General features: G+C 46.0%; 1 protein-coding gene across 3 annotated transcripts in view; it reads left to right on the plus strand.

Annotated features, from left to right (window-relative positions):
• The window catches only part of LOC138803178 (N-acetyllactosaminide alpha-1,3-galactosyltransferase), a 73,860-nt gene that overhangs the window by 20,444 nt on the left and 36,303 nt on the right, over window positions 1-17,113 (plus strand). The window lies entirely within an intron of this gene.

A 17,113-nucleotide genomic window follows, 5' to 3' on the forward strand; every position in this document is an offset into this window, starting at 1 on the left:
TGCTATGGGCTGGCTATAGGCCAGTGCCTACTGGGAATAAGGTCATATCTGGACTCTCAGCAGGGTGGCTTGGATCTCCTGGTGGCTTCAAGAAGGGAAGGTAGCTACAGTGACTTTCATTGGGGTCGGAGGTCAGAGAAAGCTTTCTTGCTTGATGCCATACAGATGGAGATCAACCTGAGAAGAGAGTAAAGCTGTCACCAAAAGAGGCTGGGGAGAGGGGAGGGCTGCTCTTTAGTTCTTAATGAGTTTTCATTCCATTTAAGACTGAGTGCACTCCCCCTTAGCAGCCTTGCTTTAAAGGTCCTGAACTAGGCTGTCCTTGTGGGTGGGACACTAGAAAGAAATCTGGGGTAGAACTGAAGTAACCATGTAGCTAGCACCTAGTTCTGGGGCTGCCAGCTGAGGTGTTGTGGGAGACTCAATTTCCCTGTCAGTCAAATGGTACAGCACACAAACGGAACCAACTTTGAGCAACACCTAACAGTTAAGCAGAAAGACATGCAGATGTCCAAATGCACACAGGTAATGGTTTTTCAAACCAAAAACATAGAAGAAGCAGCTGTTATTTCCAGCTCCCTGCTGATAATTTGGGCACCAGGAATTGAGGTTCTAGAAGATGTACCTTCTCTGGAAAATTGAGCTGTGAATTAAGGCAGTCATGTGAATTAAGAACATTCATGGTGCCATTCCTAAATGGATTCATTCATTCATCCAGAATCAATAGAGACCCTCCTAAGCACTGGACTACATATCTAGCCAAGAACAGTGTGTGTGTGTGGGGGGGGGGAGCGGGGAGAATCTAGCTTGGTAGACAGCAAGAAAATGGCTAATTGTTGGTGAGAACCACCAAAAAGTTTGGGGGTTGGTGTGTGTACTGGGACTGGGGTGGGGGCAGGGAAGGCTGCAGTCTTGACCTTTACCCTGAGGACAAAGAACATTCCCAGGCTGAGGAAGAAGTCATGAGAACCACCCACCCACTATGGTGGCACAGAGGAACACAAAGGAAGGAACAAACTTGGGGCAAAGGGCAGCCGCCCAGTGGGGCGACGCTGGAGTAAGCCCAGAGGAGCAGCTGCTTGTCTTCCTCTCGCCTCCTGGAGACCACAAGTCCTCCAGTGATTAGGCTAGCTGTCCCTAGGAGGAACTTGCCTGTGGGAAAAGCCAAGCTTCCAAAATGAGGGGTTGGGTTCCTTTTGAGGGGCCCTTTGCTATTACGCAAAGGCAAGAAAAAGGATCTATCTAGTTGGCTTGTAATGCAGATCTGGTTTTGATCCTCTTGCCTCTGTTTTCCCAGTGCTGGGATTACAGGCACCATCATGCTCTGACAAGAATGACTATTTCTTAGGGCCAATTGAATGGAATGCTTAAGAATCTTCTCTGTGACCTGTATGGAAATCTGCCATGGAGGTGCTCAGGGTCCACACAGTGAATACACCACTGTGAAGCTCAGGAGATGATGAATCAGTTATAAGCAATTGGGGGAGACTCTAGCTCCCAGAGGCAAAAAGGGCATGCCTTCAGAGGAGATTTGATCCTTGCTCACAGTGTCTCTGGATAGGCTGGAAGAGCTAGACAGCTAGAACCAGTGTAAACTAAGCAGAATACTATGATGGTCTTACACAGGAACTAATTCTGACACTTTGCTGCCACGAGGGCTGCTGTGAGTAACCCTTGACCAGTGTCTGCCTTCCCATAGCTTCCTTAGCCTGCAGAGCCACTAAGTGGCCGATGCCTGGGTCTCTCTCTGCATTCCAGGTGTGCACAGATAAACAGGGGAGCACTTGTCTTGCTTTGTTCTGGTGGGGGATGGAGATCTCAGGACACCAATTGGGCAGCCACCAAGTCCATAAATGTTGCCTGACATGGGGACCTTATAGCACTACTGAGTTCTGTAGGTCTAAAGAAGGTCACAGAGTGGGAATACATCTTCTGGCGAACTTTCAGAAGTAAGACTGCCCTGGAGCAAGTCACCAAAACACTGGGCCTTAGCATGCTCCTGTGGACTGAGAGATGACTGTCAAGTACTTGGCACGCGGTGCTGGCAAGTGGTGGTTGCTGCCATTGTTACTGCTAGTAGATTAGTTATGTTATCACTCCCTAGTTATACCCTCAGAGGAAGGAAACCCAAGATCACACAACCTAGAGGAATCCAAAGAGCAGCCATATGTGCTATGTGCAAAGAGATTCTCAGCAAGGTTCTTTTTTCATTTTTACTTCCCCAAGATACTTCAAAATAGGATTTAATTTGCCAAAAGTACACAGATAATCAAGGGAGTCCTCATCTTTGCTATATTCTGTTGAAGAGAGCACTTCCTTGGCAGACAGACATACAGATCTACTTAGGCATTCTGGTTTTGCAGTCCTGGGGCAGAAACTTAACAGCAGAGGAGGAAAAGCCTACGACCACGTGACTGTTCGGGCCCCCAGGAGAGTTCAGCCACCTCCCTCCTCTCCTATTTCTTTGTGTTAACAGAGGTTTTGGTGGCTAGCTCTTCATCAAAAGCCAATTTCTATGGTGTAAATATTTCCATGGGGACCCAGTTCCTGAGGAGTTGGGAAAAGCTGGGCAGGCTAGTACCCTCATATGATATTTTCTACACTGCCTAGATACAACAGATTAACAGTAACCTCAGGAGGATATAACATGCTGGTTAGGAAATAATGAGCTTTTACTAGCTTTGTTTCCAAGTATAGCTCATTGAATCGTAAAAATTATCACATTGGATTTTTAACAACTGGGTTTAACAAACTGGGTTTGCCAAATTCCTGAGCATTTTACAATTGGATCATTGCACATTGTACACATGGTTATGATGTGATTGCCACTGTATAAAGTTTGATGTTGTCAAAACATCACACTGTACTTTATGAGCATTTACAATCATATGTGTCAATTGAGGAAAAAAATTAAAAATATATAATTGGCCCATGCAAGTAAACATCAACCAATGCCAGCACAGTATGAGCTTGCAAAGACAGGTGGGCAGAGTCCTCTGCTCTCTCCATCCCGAGTCATTTTCCACAAGTCCATCAGATCTATTGCTTTACAACCTTAAATTTATTCATTCACTTATGGCTATCTCCAGTGCTCACTCCAGTACTGGCCTGCACATAGTAGGTCCTCAACAAGCATAGGTTGATCGATTGAATGGATGAATGGAGATAGGGCAAGGAACCTTCAAAGGTTCTCAGCCCAACTCTGCTACCAGCTACATCTTTCCTTGAGCCTTGATTCTTTATGTGTAAATGACAAGGATTTAAACAGAGAGCCCTTTCAGCTATAAAAAGTCTCTACCTGATGAAGACATCATTTCCATATTGCCTGGGTTACAGAGATCCACAGCAGCTTGGAGGCAGGGAGCTGGGACACTGGCTCTTAAGCTGTGAGTTTTCTTCTTTTCCTCTCTAGGCGGCTATTTCATACTGAGGTCTAAATGACTTCCCTCTGGTCTCTGTGGTTGGTCCTGGCCCTCTCTTCAGGGTTGTGCTTAGACTTGGGGGCTGGCCCTCTAAAACTTGCAAAGACTCCATTTTTCAGCACCCCCAGATGGTTTGTGGCCCATTTCCTTGGCCTGTGGGTAAGGTAGATGAGGTTCTAGGAGAACGTTTGGCTAAGGCACAGGGCTCTAGCAAAGTAGACTCACAATTCCAACTTGAACATAGCCCCAGGAGGCAGAACATGGTTCCACTTCTCCCTTGTATCCCACTTTAAATCCGTTATGTGTGTTGTGTGTGCTGTGTGTGTGTGTGTGTGTGTGTGTGTGTGTGTGTGTGTGTGTGTGTGTGGTGTATGGTGTGTGTGTGCATGCGCGTACGCACGCTGCTATTGCAGATAGAACTTAGAACCTCACATTCTTCCTTAGCTTGCTCACTCAAGGCTGGGCACTCTACCATTTTAGACACACCAGCTTTTTTGCAAATTATAGATAAGAATCACTCTGATTTGTCTGCCTGGACTGGCTTTGAACTGATATCCTCAGATCTTAGCCTCCTAAGCAGCTAGGATTACACATGTGAGCCACCGGCACCTGGCCTGGTTTACATAACACATTTCTTCCTTTATTTTTAATACTCCAGGCATTGGTATTTTGGTCAAATGCAGCAAAATTGCATGACTCCATTTCTGTGCTTCCTCATGGAGGAACCAACAATCATCTGTCTGTAGGCCCTCTCCGCCCCCCCCCCCCCCGAAGTACTGCCCTGAGAGATATCACTGATAGCCTTTAGCTTTCATTCTCCCAGCTGCTGACAAAGCAGACATGGATGGTTCCCCACTTCTGATGGGGCTGCACCCAGGTCGGCCAATTGTAAGTTGAAAACATCACACATGGAAAATGCATCGGATGCTCCTAAGCCATGGAGCATCCTGGGGTAGCAGCGTAGCCCACTGTGTCCTCTCAGGACTGCAGGGCTATTGCTGCCCAGCATCACATGCACATGACAGATCCATACCGGGTATGGTTAGCCCAGAAAAATGATCAAAATTGGAGCTTTAAAGAACAGTTTTTATGGCATGCATCAAATGATTTCTTTACCATTATTAGGTTGAAAAATCTAGCTTATGCCTGTAATCTTAGCTATTCAGGAGGCTGAGATCTGAGGATAGTGGTTCACCAGCTCAAGCACATAAACCCTTGAGACTCTTATCTCCAATTAACCAGCAGATAGGTGTGGCTTAAGTGGTAGAGTGCTGGCCTTGAGTGAAAAAGCTAAGGGACAATGCCCAGGCCCTGAGTTCAAGCCCCACTACTGGCATACGTAAACAAAAAGGTTGAAAAATCTTGAATCCAACTATTCTAAGTGGAGAGTCAGCAACTTTGCAAGTGAGAATGCGGAAGCCAGCAGGGTTCGTGGAAATATCTGTGCACTGTCCCTTTTTCTGGAAGCTTGGAGCAGAAGTAGGATCAGAGACAAACCAAGAGCCATCAACTTCTGCAGCCTCTGATTGCTCATCTCTGCAGGCCCCCACACAAAATGGGCCAGACACTCCTCCACTGATGAATTGGGGAGCAGCTGGTGGCTTTCTTTGGTGCCCAGAAACTGGGGCAGCAGCCAATCCCCTAATCCATGTGCTTTGGGCAGCATCAGGGGATTTCCTGCCTTCCCCCCTCCAGTTTCCTTTTCCTGCTCTGCTTGGCTCAGCCTGGTGTTCAGATTTGTTTTCTCAGAGGGCTGGGGTTGGGATATGTTCCGCTGGGCCAACAGGGCTGTCTGGGTTCTGTTGTGCCCCCTACACAGATGGGCAAACAGGAAAAGGGAAGTATTTGAAGGCCAGATTAAGCAAATCATAAAGCAATAATAGCTCATGCTTACTGGATACTTTTTTGCTCACTTGAAGATACTATGCTGGGCTGGTTTGCTGTGGCTCACACTTGTAATCCTAGCCACTCAGGATGCTAAGGTCCTGAGGATAGAAGTTCGAAGCTAGCCTAGGAAGAAAACTTCTTGGGACTGTAATTCCACATAACCAGTAAAAAGGCCAGATTGGAGATGTGGCTCAAATGGTAGAGCCATAGCAACCAATGGAAAAAGCTGAGCAAAAGTCCCCTGAGTCCAAGTACACACGCACGTGCGCGCATCATACACAAACATGAAAGAAAAGACAAGAAAGATACTATGTCAGGTACTTTTTTGGTGGTGGTGTTGATTGTGGGGCTTGAACACAGGTCCTAAGCTCTTTCGCTCAAGGCTAGTGCCCTACCACTTTGAGCCACAGTACCACTTCTGGTTTTCGAGTGGTTAATTGGAGCTAAGGGTCTCATGGGGACTTTTTGGCCTGGGCTGCCTTTGAACTTCAATCCTTAGATCTCAGCCTTCTGAGTAGTTAGGATTACGGGTGTGTGTCACCAGGCTTATGCTGGGCATTTTGAAGGGCCTTGTCTCACTAACCAGAAAACCAGGCGTAAGGATGAATACATTTTACAAATGGGAAAACTGAATTCTCAGGAGGTTAAGAAATGGTCCCAGGGGGCCAGGTAAGGAGAAAAATGGGGGCTGGGATACTGGCAATGAAGTGATCCCCTCACCACAGTACCCTGCAGAAAGAAAATCTCTAAGCCATCAAGGAGAAGGGGAAAAGCCAGCCCAGAGAGAGGCAGAAGCTTCCCAAGCTCATACTGAGCCAGGCTAGAGCCAGGAGTCCTGACCGCCCCTCCCCCTCCCTAAAGCGCCTTGCCATCTCCTTCAATCACTGCAAAACCTGAGTCTGTCCAATGGCCCATTCTATGCTGTGGGCCACCTATCACCAGAGGGGGTGTGGTGACCCAGGAGACCCAGCAGAGGTGAACAAAGGCCCCGGGGGCTGATGACCAAGCTCTAGCTAGAAAAATGAAGTAAGAAACTCATTGTTCCCTTGGAGGCTGTCCATGCCAGGCATAGAGCGGCAAGCTCTGCTCATCCGCTGGCTGCCCAGGTCACATTTCCTGTTTGTGTGCTGGGACCCAAAGGGAGCTTTGGGTGAGGGGGGAGGAGAGGGGGAACCTTCCTTACCAGAACCACACTGATTGGCCATAGAAAGAGCCTAGAATATTGCACCTCAACTTTCCTTTTGTGGTTGGGGAAACAAGCCCAGAGAACGTTTTCATAGCCTTAGTTACAGAACTTACTGGAATCATAAATGCTATTTCTTTCACTTTTTTGGGGGGGGTCAATTGTGGAGCTTGAACTCTGGGCCCAGGCACTGTTCCTCAGCTCTTCAGCTCTAGGCTAGTGCTCTACCACTTGAGCCCCAGCGCCACTTCTGGTTTTCTGGTAGCTTATTGGAGATAAGAGTTTCATGGCTTTTCTTGCTAGGGCTGACTTTGAACCTTGATCCGCAGATCTAAACCTCCTGAGTAGCTAGGATTACAGGTGTGAGCCACCAGCTTCCAGCTTTACTCACTTTTTTTTTTTAACTCACGATTATAAAGTCATAGAATGTAGGAAATGGCAGAAAGTTAAACATTCCCTAGTTTATCTCTCCATGTTGCACAGGAGGGAAACTGAGGCAGGAAGCAGCCATGGATGCAGAGCAGGTTGGGTTTCCTTATGATCACAGCACTGACTGTGGGCAGAGCCCTGATAACAACACAATCAACATACAACATAGAACATACAGCATGGCCCCTCTCTGCTGACTGCTGACTGAGGAGTTTATGCCTAGTGTGGGTGCTGTGGGGGTGCCTAGTGTGGGTGCTGTGGGGGTGTATGTCAATCAAATAATCTAAGTCAGTAAGATGATCATTCATGTCCAAAGAAGGGTGAAGCCATCCACCCACTTTACTGGTGAGAACACTGAAGACTATATAACCAAAATGCCCAAAGACTCATGCCTCTCCCCTTTAAACTCTTTTTTTCCTCCGTGTGTGTGTGTGTGTGTGTGTGTGTGTGTGTGTGTGTGTGTGTGTGTGTGTGTGTGTGTGTGTGTGTGTGTGTGTGTGTGTGTGTGTGTGTGTGTGTGTGTGTGTGTGTGTGTGTGTGTGACTTGAGCCACTCTACTTCCAGCTTTGGGTGGTTAATTGGAGATCAGAGTCTCATGGACTTTCTGGCTTGGGCTGGTTTGAACTATGATCCTCAGATCTCAGCATCCTGAGTAGCTAGGAATATAGGTGCCTGACTTTTTTTTTTTTTTTTTTTAAAGGAAAGAGGCAGGAGATAATTGACTAACTAAAACTATACAACCCTTTTCCCTTACACCAAAGGAACTCCAGAAAACCTTCAAACTGGCTATCTCTTAACTATGACCTTGAACAAGACTGCTCATAATGTTCTTGAACTTTGATAAATATGTTTATCTGGGAATTGGAACCCATGTCCTGTCCTCCTAATTTCAACACGGCCTCTATGGAGGGGGCTATATGGCTAATGGTGGAGCTGGACATAGGATAGGGTAGGGAATCATAGGGCTCCAATCCTTGAGCCAGGTATGGGGGAGATCTTATCCCCACTCCCTTTGTTTTAGTGTCTTTAGAAACACCCAGTATGGACTACATTTGGGCAACTTCCTCTCTCTCTAATCACCCTATGAAGGCATATATTTCAGAAGAATATGGTATTTTACTTACATGACCACAGGTACCCCTGTCCCAGTAATCCTACAAACTGGCCCTTTTCCCACTGGTTAGAGACATCAGAACCCTGAAGGACAGAGTCTAAGGACACTGTGATATATGGAGTGGGAGATTTAGGAGATTTGTTTCAGCTCCCCCAAACCTTCCCAGAGAATTCTGCTGTCTGTCCTTGAGCCAGCTGAGAACAGAGCAGGCAGCCAGCGGCCAGCACGGTGGAACGGAGGGCACCCTGGCAGACAGACCCTCTGGCTGTCCTTTAAATCAATATTCTTTAAATGTTGATTCAACATTTACCTTGAGTTGAAGGTGTTGGAGGAAACTTTACAATGAATACAAATGGTGAGACTCTTCTGGCGTCTGAATTCCACACGGAAGCAGAAGGGTCAGCAATTCACTGACAAAGTCACTTTTTCAGCTGCAGTGAGTTAATGTCCTGGGGGGCGGGGCGGAGGGAAGAAAGAGAGAAAGAAAAGAACAAACATCACACTGGCCATTGCCCACTCATCTGTAACTTCTCTTTTTCTCTTTGGTTTGTGGTTGAATCTTTCCAGGCCAGACAGCTTCTGGGATGGCTCATGAGAAGATTTCTTTGGTTCTGTTTTTATTCAAAGTTTATTTAAATAGAGATGAGAATGACAAGTCTTTTTTTTTTTTTTTGTCGGTCGTGGGGCTTGAACTCTGGGCCTGGGCTCAAGACGAGCGCTCTACTACTTGAGCTACAGCGCCACTTCCGGTTTTCTGGTAGTTTATTGGAGATAGGAGTCTCACAGTCTTTCCTGCCCGGGCTGGCTTTGAACTGCGATCCTCAGATCTCAGCTTCCTGAGTAGCTAGGATTACAGGAGTGAGCTACCAGCGCCCAGCTGACAAGTCTTTCAAAAAGAAGATCACTCTGCCTGTCACTTGTTTTGACTGAGCAGCTTAGAGCATATTTTAGTGAGCATCCTTGAATTTGGCTTTTTCTCTTAAGAACAGAAATATTAGCTGCATTTATATGTAAGATCAACAATGGATTTGGAGCGTGTCAGAGAATGAGCAGATTTATTTAATTAAAGACAATTCTGCCTCATTACAAAAGATACTCTTATTGGAGAGAGGGAGACAGGATGAACTGAGCATTTTTCTATCATCTCCTTGTACAGTGTTCACTAATAAGTATTATGTGACTCCAATTTGGGCAAATATTTTTAAAGTATGGCAAAAAAAATACATAACACAATGAAAAAATTACGTTATTACTAGCGTCTGAACTAAGTACCTCATCCCTCTCCTTAGTTTTTTTGCTCAAGGCTGATGCTCTACCACTTCAGATGCTCCTCTACTTCTAGCTTTTTTTTTTCCTCCTAGTTTTAGGGCTTGAACTCAGGGCCTGGGCACTGTCCCTGAGCTTCTGCTCAAGTGTAGTATTCTACTATGTGAGCCACAGCACCACTTGAGGCTTTTTCTTTTTCTTTTTTCTTTTGATCCAGTTGAGGGGCCTGAACTCTGGGCCTGGGCGCTGTCCCTCAGCTCTTCAGCTCAAGGCTAGCGCTCTACCACTTGAGCCACAGCGCCACTTCCAGCTTTTTTCTTTTTGCTTATGTGGTGCTGGGGAATCGAACCCAGGGCCTCATGCATGCAAGGCAAGCGCTCTACCACTGAGCCACCTTCCCAGCCCCACTTGAGGCTTTTTCTGCTTATGTGGTTCTGAGGAATCGAACCCAGGACTTCAGGCATGCTAGGCAAGCACCCTACCACTAAGCCACGTTCCCAACCCTAACTTTTAGCTTTTTAAAAATAATTTTTAATTGTTTCCATAAAGGTGATGTTATAGTTATATAAATCAGGTGAGGAGTACATTTCTTTTTGGACAGTGTCACCCCTTCCCTTGCTCTCTCCCAGTTTTTCTCTCCCATCCCATCCATGAGTTGTCTAGTTCGTTTTCCACATAGTGTATAGTGAGTGTCCCACTGCTGCATTTATTCATCCTTTGTCCCTCAGTTTTTGTGCCCTCTCTTACCCTCCCTAAGATGGACAAACGAACAAACAAGACAGGCTCATGCCTGTAATCCTAGCTACTCTGAAGGCTGAGATCTGAGGATCATGCTTAAAGCAAGACAGGGCAGGAATGTCCATGAGACTCTTTTCTCTAATTAACCACCAGAAAACTGGAAGTGGCACTGTGGCTCAAGTGGTAGAGCGCTTGCCTTGATCTGAAGAGCTCAGGGACAGCAACCAGGCCCAGAGTTCAAGACCCATGACTGACCAAAAAAAGAAAAAAAGAGTATTAGAGTTGTGTGCCCAGGCTAGCTTTGAATCAGGATCCTCAGATCTCAGCCTCCTGCATAGCTAGGATTATAGGCACTCAGCTGTGTAACTCAGAATTTACCACCTGAAGTTTACAATTTAGTAGTATTTAAGTATACTTATCATGTTTCAATCATCACCACTATTCATCTCCAGAATTTTCTTCTCATTCCAAAAAGAAACTCTGTGTCAATATAGCAGTAACTTCCTGTTCTTCTCTCTCCCCTATTCCTGGCACAAGACACTTTTCTGCTTTCTGACTGTATAACGTTGACGACTCCAGGCACCCCATATAAGTGGAATCATACAAAATGTGCCCTTATGTCTGGCTTATTTCTCTTAATATAATGACTTTCAGGTTTATCCATGTTGTAGCATGCATCAGAATTTCCTAAGAATATTTCCCTGCATGTGTATGCCACATTGTGTTTATGCATTTGTCTGTCCCAAGCATATTTTTGAGTTGGTTTTACCTTTCTGCTGCTATGAACATGGGTGTACAAATACCTCTGAATCCTATCCTTCTATTCTTTTGGGTTTATAAGTAATGCTGAATTGCTGAATCACATGGCAAGTCTATGTTTATGTATTTATTACTGAGGATTCAACTCAGGGCCTCCCACTTTATGTTTAAATTTTTGAGGAACCATCATACTTGACCAGTATTTTTTATGTATCAGTTCTACGTGCAATTTAATATCTTGCTTAATAACTTCCTTGCTTATTCTTTCACAAGATTATTTTAAAAAATATTGTGTATTATTAGGTGCCAGTGGCTCATGCAACTGAGATCTGACTGAGGATCAGGATTCAAAGCCAGACAGGGCAGGAAGGGCTGTGAGATTTCATCTCCAATTAGCTAGCAAAATGCCAGACTAAAGGCATGGGTCGAGTAGTGGACCACTAGCCATAAGCAAGATAGTTGAGTGAGAGTGTGAGCCCCTGAGTTTAAGCCCTGGTATTGGCATAGACACACACACACACACACACACAAACACACACACACATACACACACACACACACACACACGACTGTGTATTAAGGATTACACAATATTCTATATTGCTAAGCTATATTTTTAATCTATGTGTTGACTTTGGGGTCAGAGCAAAATATATTAACTTATGGCAATGAAATAAACAATTAGCTTCTGATAATAGCTTCATACTCTGTACATACTCGTTCAAGTAAACCTAACAAATGAAAGTCATTGACTTCAAGGAGTTCTTTTAATTTCTCCTTGACAATTCTTGGGACTCACCCAATTCAGCATTTTGAAACTATTTTTTAAAGCCAAGAAACCCTTACTGCCAACAAAATAGCACAAGGAAACATGATATATGATAGCAGACAAGATAAACAAGACAATGGTGTGAAGGATGGATGGTATTAGAGTCCTGATTCCTGGGCCTCCTACTTCCTCTCTCCAAGGTCTCTGAGAGTTGTCAGGAAGATTGGGGGGAAGTCTTGGAAACACAGTTTAAAAAAACACCAGGCTTTCATTTTGAAGAAAGGGTGCATAACTTGAGAGAGACTTATCTGAGGTTGAATTCATTCATTCACTCATGATTTTGAACACATAACACCTACTACATGCACCTTAGAATCACTTAGAGAGTTAAATGCAGGCTAGCTGGAGGTGCATACTTGCAATCCCAGCACTTGGGAGGCTGAGGCAGGACGATCAGGAGTTTGAGGTGACTGTTGACACACTCTGGGGAAGGAGCCCTAAGAACTGCCTGGGAGTGGGAGGAGGCATGACAGGTGGCCTCAGTCAATACAGACAGCGATGGGCCTTGTATACATGGAACCCTGGCATGCTGTGCACCCTTAATAAAGAGTTGCATGTGGGGCTGGGAAGGTGGCTCAGTAGTAGAGTGCTTGCCTTGCATGCATGAGGCCCTGGGTTCGATTCCTCAGCACCACATAAGCAGAAAAATCCAGAAGTGGCGCTGTGGCTCAAGTGGTAGAGTGCTAGCCTTGAGCTGAAGAGCTGAGGGACAGTGCCCAGGACCAGAGTTTAGGCCCCATGACCAGCAAAAAAAAAAAAAAAAAAAAAAAAAGAGTTGCATGTGCTGTAGCTGTTGCTATTACAATGGATTGCTGCTATTATTGTGATGATCATATGAGATTCAGATCTTTGCTCAGAAGGAGTTAAATCTGGTTGGTTTTCTTTTTTTTGCTTTTTGGTGGCACCAGGATTTGAACTCAAGATCTCATGTTTGTTAGGCAGGTACTCTACTGCTGAGCCATATCTTTAGCCCATAATTTGGAATGTGAGACATGTAAAAATGATAGTACTTAATGGGAGAGTAAAAAAATTCAGAAGGGAAGCTCTAGGGAGGAGGGCCAGCAGAAGCTCAGGAAGTGTGGAGTTGCATCTGGTTAGAAGAGAACAGTGTGAGAATTAAGATGCCATGCTAGCCAGACTTGAATTCATTCTGGCTTTGACCTTTAGCCATGTGAACATGGGCATAGAATATCATCTCTCTCCTCTCTCTCTCTCTCTTTTTCTCTCTGCCTCAAGGTCAGTCTGGGCAACATAAAGAGACCTGTATTAAAATCCAAATTCTTTGAGTTATCAGAAGGGTCAACAATAACATCTGTGAAGTTCCTTAGACTTGTAGGACAGGATAATGGAATCTGCTTTGTAGGAATGGTGTGTGTGGGCTCCATACCTGGTCCTGGGGCTTGAACTCAGGGCCTGGGAGCTGTCCCTGAAGTTTTTTGCTCAAAGCTAGTGCTTTACTACTTGAGACACAGCTTCACTTCCATCTTTTTGATGGTTAATTGGAGACAAGTATGTCATGAACTTTCCAGCCCAGGCTGCCTTTGAACCATTGATCCTCAGATGTCAGCCTGTTCAGTAGCTAGGCTTACAGGAGTAAGCTACCAGTGCACAGCTTCTCTTTTCTTCAAGTTGGTTATCTCAGGTATTTTGCAACAGTGACACAAAATTAACATACCCCCACCTGTGGGGCCAAATGACTAATCTTCCTACTTCCTAGGGAAGGGAGGCCAGAGAAAACACATTGAACTATTAGAACTCCTTTCCTATTTAGCCCAGTGTTCTCATCCTGTATACTTTACATTAGAAAAATGTCCTGGAGGGCTGGGAAGGTAGCTTAGTGGTAGAGCGCTTGCCTTGCATACTCAAGGCCCTGGGTTCGATTCCTCAGCACCACATAAGCAAAAAGAAAAAAGCCAGAAGTGGCGCTGTGGCTCAAGTGGTAGAGCGCTAGCCTTGAGCTGAAGAGCTGAGGGACAGCGCCCAGGCCCAGAGTTCAGGCCCAACGACTGGACCCCCCCCCCAAAAAAAAAAAAGAAAAAGAAAAAGAAAAATGTCCTGGACTCCATTTTTCTTAGTGATAGAGAATTCTCATCAAATAGGAGGGGATAAGTTTCATTAGAAAGAAAGCAATTAATATGTAAACACTCCTCTGCTCTCTGAGGTGGACAGTTTAGCAGTCAGGATGAATTATGTTAGGCTTTTGTAACAAACAGCCCTGAGATCTTTGAGCCCAAGACAAAGGATTAGGTTTTTTGTTTTTGTTTTTGTTTTGTTTTGCCAGTCCTGGGGTTTGAACTCAAGACCTGGGCAGCGTCCTTGAGCTTTTTTTGCTCAATGCTGGCACTCTACCATTTGAACCATAGCACCATCTCTGGCCCTTTCTGTTCATGTGGTACTGAGGAATCGAACCCAGGGCTTCATGCATGCTAGGCAAGCAGTCTACCACTAAGCCACGCTTCCCGCCCAGGATTAGGTTTATTATTCCAGTGAATTCCACCACATTGGATCATCTGGGGGCTGCACTCCCTGCTCAAGGAGCTAGGATGATGCCGTAGTCATCATGCTCTGTGGAACAAAGATTGAGAGCCATAGACAGTCTTGTACAGGCAACTTAGTGCTTAGACCCCCTCCCATCTTCTCAGTCAGAATAGTTTACAATGTCGTTGTGGGGGGGGAGGGGGGTATGATTGGGTGGGGGGGAGGGGGGAGGCTGGGAAGGGAGGTGAAGGGTAAACAAAGGAGGAGGCTGCAATGCTTGGTAAGAAATGTTTGCATTATCCTGCCCATGTAATTGTAACCCCTCTGTACAGTATGTTCTCAAAAAAAAAAAAAAAAAAAAAAAGAATAGTCACATGGCCTTCCCCAAGCAACCACAAAGGGCCAGGAAATGGAATCCCACCATGAACGAGAGCTGGGACTATCTGGTTGAACAATACTAAAAATTACCCCTTGGGTTCCCTTTCGTGCCTAGCTTGCTGACGTCAGCTCAGGCAGCCAAGGTACCTGCCTGGGTCTCACAGACAAAGCAGCCTGTAAGTTTTCCATTGTGGGTGCTTTAAAAACCATACAGAGAAGTAAAACCCCAAACCACTTCTCAGCCCTGAGTGCTAAGCACAGGAACGGAAAGACACCACAGAGCGGTCCGCCGCCATCTTCAGAGGAACAAAAGGCCAACGCTCAGTGAAGGAGGTAACTAGGAAGGGGACACACAGTACCTGCTCAGAGCTCAAGCCCCCTTAAGGAAGCTATACACTCATAGGGGGAGGGCAGAGCAATAGATGGAGCTTGAGCGACTCTCAGATGGCCTTGCTTTGTTACTGAGCTGTTTTATATTCCGCAGGGGTGATGGTGGTCTTTCTGAACACAACCCCTCCTCCACCCTCTGTTCCTGTGTCACTGAAGGCGATGCTCACTTATTCCTGGTGGCTTTCTGTGCCATCATCAGTAGACCCCAAACCATTCAGGAATGGCAATGTGGCCAACACTGGGCAGAGGTTGCCAGGGCTTTTGCAAGCATAATTGAGAAGGCTCAGGAAGAAGATGGCTGGTGATCCCCTCCTCCACCCCCACCCCCAGCCTCTTCCCTCAGCTCAGTGATTTCCTGTGTTATGAGTAAGAGGCATCTTGTCTCACATAGATGTTGGAAGCCTGGGTGCCAGGCCCAGGCAGCGGCTTCATTTCATTGCTGAGTTGCCTGGATAAGTCATTTCCTTCCTGCTATGCCTCTGAGTTTTGTTATTGTTTGGTTGTTTTGTTTTTGCCTGAACATGGTGAAGCTCAGAAGTCAGGGAAGTAACCTGCTAGAGGTAGAGGCCTGCAAGACTGTCTCTGAGTCTTCCAAAAGTCTATGGACTTTTGGACTTTCAGACTCTGGCTTATACCTGTAATCCTAGCACTCAGGAGACTGAGGTAGGAGGATCTCAAGTTCCAGTCTGGGCTCCAACAAAACGACAACTCAACACACACACACACACACACACACACACACCACACACAAACGACAACTCAACACACACACACACACACACACACCACACACACTTTTAAATTCAATTCCAGGTGGTCTAAGCTGGATGCTTTAAGGATGCTTAAAGAAGACTTTATTCAGCGTGAGTTGACTGAAATCATTTTTTTTTGAAATGATGTTGTGATTTATTTGTCCTTCAGACTGGCACTTTTTCAAGAAGAAAAGGCAGGACTAAAATAACCTGTTAACTGACCCTGGGGAAAGTTCTATGGTCACCCTGTTTTTTGAGGGGCTGCCCTGAGTGAGCTTCACTGCTATGATTGTAAGGTGAGGAAAGAAGCACTTTCTACCAGGAGAGGCTGCTGAGGAGAGGAGAGACACAATGGCAGAAACAGGGACAGGAAGAAAACAAAAGATGAGTCCACTAGGAAGCAGGGTAGGGAGGACAGAGGCAGGGACTTCCAGCAGCTCATACCATTGAGCCCTCTACCTGGGGCCAAGCCGGGCTGGGACAGCGCTGGACAGGACCTGCAGGTGTATTTGGTGGCTGGGTGCATGTGTTCCTGCCTCCAGGATTGGAAGCAGACAGTGAGTGGGTGGGACTCAGTTCAGGGCCTGAAGTAGACTTGGTCCCAGTGGTGAGGACATAAAGGTACCCAGTGTCTGTGGGTGGAAGTGGTGCTGGTGGGCAAGGTACTCCCAAAGCGTGGCAGGGAATGGAGCCTTATCTCCAGGAACTGCTATGTTGATAGCACTCATGTGGCTAGAGATGGGGAGCTTACAACTCTGATCTTGTTCATGTTTCTGAACCTTTGAGCCTCAGTTGCCCTGTCTGGGAAATGGGAGAGTGCCCACTGACTGTAGTAAAGGTTCAATAAGATGACAATATATAAACAAATGATAGGCTTTGTTATTATTAATAGTGGTCCGAGGGGCAGGGCTCAGCCACACACTGCACTGATGTCTATCATACAGTCAGAATAGTCTAGGAGTGACACAGGTGGTGTGGTCCCTGTTCCTAAAAGGCTTTAAACAGAGAAAGGCTGTCTGGCACAAATGCTGTAAATAGGGTAATGCTCCCCCCTCGAACTTGGGAGGGAACTGGGCTAGTGGAACCCTCAGAGAGTGGATGGAGAGTGAGAGACTTAAACCCAAGTACGGCTTTATTCCTCTTGGGGCACCTAGAAGTCTGTGCCATTGGCAGCCAGTAGAATGGCCCTGGGGCAACAAGGCCAGGACTGGGAGTTGGTATCTGCCTCAGCGAGAATAACTAAAAACACAAGGAAAGGCCAGATTTTCACTTCTTTCCCACAGAACCCCTCCAGCCCCCCACCACACACATATATATGTACTTTGGCCGAGGGAGGAAGAAGAAGGATTCTTTAAAGCTCAATTCTCTGCATTTCTGACAGCAGTCAGATACACAAAGCCTAAGATTCTAGTCACCTGCCACTCAGGTGCCCCCACAGAGTGCCCATCCCCTACCCAAAGGCCCAGGCTGGCTTCTATATTCTATAGT

This window comes from Dipodomys merriami, unplaced genomic scaffold (assembly GCF_024711535.1).
Source record: "Dipodomys merriami isolate MVZ:Mamm:240054 unplaced genomic scaffold, mDipMer1.0.p SCAF_336, whole genome shotgun sequence".
Lineage (NCBI taxonomy): Eukaryota > Metazoa > Chordata > Mammalia > Rodentia > Heteromyidae > Dipodomys > Dipodomys merriami.